The sequence below is a fragment of the Atta cephalotes genome, assembly GCF_000143395.1.
Source record: "Atta cephalotes unplaced genomic scaffold scaffold00070, whole genome shotgun sequence".
In the NCBI taxonomy this organism is placed as follows: Eukaryota; Metazoa; Arthropoda; class Insecta; order Hymenoptera; family Formicidae; genus Atta; species Atta cephalotes.
In genome coordinates this window covers 596,347-602,809 of record NW_012130134.1, presented here as the reverse complement: position 1 = coordinate 602,809, position 6,463 = coordinate 596,347, and positions in this window count along the sequence as shown.

Sequence of the window (6,463 nt, the reverse complement as noted above, 5' to 3'; positions counted from 1 at the left end):
TTTTGTTATAATTGAATTAATAGAAAATTATTCTTGTATTCTTCTCGATAATTCTTGTCACATTATTTCTTTCATTGCAAATCTCAAAGAAACAAAATATTTTTATGTATATTAAAATTGTTTTACAATGGCTTATGTTTATACATCGTGTTTCATTCTTTTCTGATTTTTGTCATTAATTTCTTATTGTTAATTTTTATGAGATGTAAGATTGCTCTCATCTCGAATATTCTTCTGAGTGAAATTAGATTCACGGTGGATATACATCTGAAAAGAGTACATCAAAATTTTGTTATTGATGTTTGAATTGGATTGAAAAAGTTATATAAAATTTCGCCCGATTCAATGTAGCGAAACCTAACGAGGATGTAGGAGTGTTCTTATTCAAGAGCTAAAGATGAAATTTCACCATTTACATTCGCATCGCACTATTGCACGAGAGATTGAGATAAAGAATGTCGTGTAACAACGAAGTTCCGTATTCTCGTTCAATTCAGAGAAAATCAACACATGACAGATGCACACGCGAATTTGTAAGTTCAAGCAGAAATATACAAATATTGACACTCTTAATTGCAATTGAAGATAACAATATGTACATTGTCGGAAAGTGTTACAGTAAGTTTCGTGAAAATATAACGTATATTTTCATTTTACTAACAGAGCATATTTGTTTACTACATTAATTGTTATTACGTTTGTCAAAGTATCCACGAATCATAAAGAAAAGACATAGCAATTTCAATTAAGGTTTTACAAATACATTGTATAGTTGTTTAATTTAATTTTACTTTAGTAAAATATTAATCGTTTACTGCAGGCAGTATTTAATGATTAATTACTTAAAAATTTTTAACTTGAATTTAACTTGAATTTTTAGAATAAAATTTTATAAAATTTTGTAAAGAAATATTTTTATAAAATATTCTATCGTATTCTTCTTTCTTCATTTTTACTCAATCATCACTGGAAGAATTTCGTAGATAGCATCTTCCACAACCGCGCTATTATCAAAATAAGCCCCTTAAAAAATAATTTTGATTTAATGAGTTGGGAGCTCTAGTCCACGTGTCAAAGCTTTCTTTTCCATGAGATTACGATGGAGATAGCGAATAAAATTGGGACGTTGCTACGTGCCGTTTTTTCTTCTCGCCACAAGATTTATTGCAGGAATTCTTCATCGACCTCCGTATTAGCCGCAAAATTTCCTTCAGTCACGAAATGCAGAAGCATTATCGATTCCCGAGGAATAATTTACTTCGTGTAAGCAATTTACAAAAAGACAAAAGTAGAATTACAGCAAAGATAAGTTGCAGCAAAACTTTCACTTTTTATTTTTTTATATAAAATTCGTAATTATATGTATATTTATTACTATTGTTTCAGTGCGTTTATTATTTAATTAATAAAGATAGTAATCGTAAATGAAACGTCATATTTCTGCGACGGACATTGCAAGTTATGCTGCAGTTAGCTTTGCCTTTACTTGTTTCTGAAAGTTTATTACAAGTGACGTCAACGAAATCATTATGCGTCGGTTTTAATTAAGAGCTTCGTAATAGTTAAAGGAAATATAGGTATAACATAAAATGCAAACGAGGAGAAACAAAGCCTTATAGTAAGTCTATAGTAGGGACTCTATGAGGGACAAATATGTTCGTAAAGTAATGCAAGTTTATACTTAAGGATGAACATGACTGTTTGCTCCAAGAGAGAAATCCTTAAAGGATGCAGCGTAAAAATTGAAACTATGTGAGTTAAAATATCTCAAAAATGTGACATTGCGAAGCAATTTTATTTACGATTCGTTTTCAGCAACAAAAAATCTATAAGAATCACTTGGTTCCATTCATGATCTAAAATCCATGTCAGGACAGTGCTATTAATTTCAGAAACAATCGATTTACTTAAGCACAAATAGCACTTCACTATAATTTTCTGACTTTTACACGTTCTATTTAAATTTTTAGACACATTTTCTTTAAATCTTCAGATTACATTCTATGTGAATTTCACATTATTCTCGACGATGTATTTTACATGATCTCTCTGGAATTGGTCTTATCGAGAAGTATACACGCGTCCGTCCACCTTTGTGAATACCGGCAACAGATCTGCTGATCATGCGATTTTTCGTATTCCATATTTCTATTTTATGCTTAACCGTTACCCGCGTCGTAAGCAAGAACGAGCACTTCCTCATCGCTTCGACGATTTGTTACGCGAGCGTCACGAGCTTTTCTTTATCAAGCTCGATGCTTGGAAAGAAGGACACTCTTCCGTACCATTTCTTCCGTATTAATTGATGGAAAGGGGAGCTTAATAAAGCGAAACACGAGGGCGTCAGGCCTGCTTCGCTTCCGCTCTTTCTCTCCATCCTTCTTAGCTCGAGCCTAATGATAGCCGAATATACTTTATGAATGTGTAACTATTTTTGATATTAATAATTACGGAATCGCCATAAATTTTTATTATTGCGGACTAACAGTATAGAAAAGAAATGCTCGCATAATATATATTTCAATATATTTGCACATATAAAATTATTTTAAAATACTTTTTATTGATTTTGTGCAATCTGTATAAATGTTAATGTTCTGAGAATATTCTTTAATTTAAAATATAAAATATATTACTCCACTCTATTTTACTCCACTCTGCTCTCTTTTTTTCTCTTCATTTGTTTCTCTATAAAATCGTAAAGAAAGGAACTAGAAGTCCATTTATAATTCTTTAAATTTCTTAAGATTAATTCGTAGCGCAGTCTCTTCACCCGATTTATACTTGCACTTTAGTGTCCCGAAGGAGAAATGTCGCTTCGCGTATTTCGACCACATTGCTTCGAAGACCCGTGAAGCTATTTGCCGTCGTGTCGCAAAGCATCTGCCATTCTTCTTGAATGTACCGTGACTCTCGAAAACTGCTTGGGTTTTTATTCCGCGAAATACATACATTTATACCTGCTTCTATTTATTTCATATCATTGAGAGCCGAGTGGAAACGAGATTAAAAATAATTTATCATTAAGAACTTTGTTATTTATTTAAAATTTATTAAGTGATATGATTGAAATGATAATGAATGACGAGAGATCTCAAAGACGAAAAGTAGTGTACCTCTTCAGAGGTTGCTAAAAGATATATATGATTAGTGGAATAGTTTATGTTTTCGAAATAAATGTTGAGAGAGATACATTTTTTGTTAATTACGATTCCTATCTTGCTAATTTCTTTCAATCATGACAAATGAATAATATATGTCGTAATCAGACAGTATCCATAAATGGAAAGACAAGTATTGCTTTTCGGACATAAAATTGTCTATCTACCGTCGAGATAGAGATATATCCGACACTGACGACATTACATTACACTGGAAAATAGAGGAAATCGGTCGCATAAACGAAAATAGACGCTTTGATGAAATAGAGAAATCACGTTTCGTGTGAGACTGTCGTAACAGCGTTTTCGACTATACTTTTCAACAATTCTTCTTGTTCTTAAAAGATTGTTCAAACAGAAACTGAATTACTAAATTTAATTATAAATATAAAATATTTTAACTTTAGAAAAATTTAGTTATCAAGATTAATTATTTGAATTGTGTAATGTAATTTTTATCTTTCTTTTCTTAATTTGATTATTCAAACACGAGAACGTCTGACCCTTATATCCTTCAAATTATGTTAAGATTACTAATTCTCATTAAGTGTTGCAATAAAAAGCAACATATATATTGAATAATTATAAAACATGTCATATTACATAACGTAAAACTTTTCTATACGGAATGCTGTAAATGTGCAATTATCATGCAATTTTATGTGTGTATGCATGTAATTCTGAAAATTAATTAAAATGCACAATCTCAAAATATTTAAAAATATTGAGATCACAAATATAATTCTCGAGTTACAAACATTTAAGATTGATCAACGTATTATATCGAAAGTAATTAATTAATTCAAATTTTAAATAAAACCAATTTTTTTAATCTATTTTTGTGGAAGACCTATTACTATTCCTATTTCTCTTCGAACCAATATATCATCGCCTCATTTTTATAAATAACATCCTAAGTAATAAATATTTCATAACTTTGAGTTTAGAATCAATCGAACAACATTTTTTCGAAGTAATTGTTAAGTTTTTAATTTAAATATTGAGTATTAACTAATTGTAAATTATTGTACAAAATATAAATGAGGTGCCGTAATACCATCTTCTCCTTTAGTTTGCTATTAGCTTTCTTGATGATATTGTCGACAAAATACTAGTGGCTATAACATCTACACATAAAAAATTATTAGAGCAAAATTAGCTGAGTAATGAAAATCAATATCACCTATATTGTGAAAATCAATAATGGACAATAAATTATAGTACACATTTATAATCACAAATACGAATTCTAGATATTACACGATAATTTTTATTATGTATAAACCAGAAATTCGTGATTGAGACATTTTCATAATTAGATTTTTATAATTAGATTTTCGTCTCGAAAGCGAATAAATAATTTAATTTTCAGAATATATCACTCAAGTATTGTACGATTGCGGAATTTCCTGCATATTATCACACATCATTCATAGCCGATTAATGCGCTACATTTGGCATAAGAAACGAAAGCATTGAATTGTAATGACAATGGGTGCGTTTCGAGTTACGCATGAAGCGCATGATGCATCATTTGTCCTTGTTCGACAAATAAAAAAGGATAAAATGATACATGATGCATTTGCATCCAATGTATCAAAAGTGTCAAATTATAAATCAATAGATATGTTCATAAACTTTAGTCAGTTATTTTTGAGGTTATTTTAGAGAGAGTCGTATAATGTCCAAACTTCAATATGATAACGATCTGAAACGAATAAACCTTTCATATTTCAGCGTTGCTGACAATATGAATTTTTCATACTCTATACATATATGCCTTTATGAATTTCAATTTCGACATATATATATCTATAAATTATATTGCCCACAATATAATAACCAGATATTACAAGGCGTTGTAAGGTTTACGTTACGTCAAAATTATACTTAAAAAAAAATATCCTGCATTAGAAAATATAATTTAAACATATAATTCAAGTACAATATATAATATAATTTAAATATAAACTAAATGAAATTTAAAACATGATGTGTTAGCTCTAAAATGATTTATATGTGTATAAAAAGTATTTTATTTTTAGTGATAAAATATTTATTAAATCTCTTTCATATTATGCGTGCTTGTTATAAATTTTAAACTAAAAAATAATTTAATACTCACTAATATGATGCAGCAACAACAGCTTTGTTCCATCGCTTAATGTCTCTCTGCTTAGCAAACTGTCAGTATTTTCGTTGCATTCATAGAAACTACAATGTTCTGAAATATTTACTGTTTTATGATATAATTTATGCTTTACGTTTCGAATTATTTCCAATGTGTACTATTATTGTGCATTAAATATTACACATTATAGTTTAAAGAAGAAAGATTTACTCATGTATCGATCTTGAAGTATTTACATGTTAAATTAATTTTGCCTAATGTTTCTGATATTAATCATGCGTAATATGCAATTTCACAAAATATATGAATTGGTCATTATTATCAAGAAACGATGGACGCATCACACAAAGATTTTCATACTTGAATTATTCTCAATTCAGAAATGGGAGTAATTAAATAATGCTTAAATTTCGCTCATAAATAGTTTAAAGTGAGATATATTTAAATTCATATATTGTTAAAGTAATAATTGATATTCGTGGATTTTCGTCACGAAATGGTAATTTAATAACAATGCTTATCCACGATCGTTTCGATCGACTTTTATAAGTTAAATAAAATGTAAATGATATTTGAATTGAATTTGAAGTAATTGTCACTTATAAGTTGTTATCGTAAAATAATTAATCATACGGTATAGCAATCACTAATTAATAGAAAATATCGTATTAAATGATAATAATGTTGCGACGCTGAGCAATTTATGTTGATACTTCTCGAGTTACGGAAAACGAATAATTTAGTACGTAATAAAATCGTTCAAGAGAAACGGCGTGCCGACTTTGTGTATGTACATACACAGCGACTTTGTGTACAAGGAACGACACGTGCAATTTTAGCAAATAATGTTTTACGATAATTATGAAATATTCATCGCTTTTTAAAACAAATATACTTTGAATATTTTGACCTAATTTTACATTTTAAATCAGTTTTTCGATGAGTGTGCTATTAAAGAATGTGTATATACAGAACTCGTTTGAATTCGTTTGCATAGCCTAAGATAAAACACACACACACACACACACACACACACACACACACACACACACACACACACACACACACACACACACACTAGTAGTTTATTATTTTTTAATATTAAGTAATTAGTTTAAGTAAATATATATTATATATATAGTATAAGTAATGTATAGTAATTATTAACTAT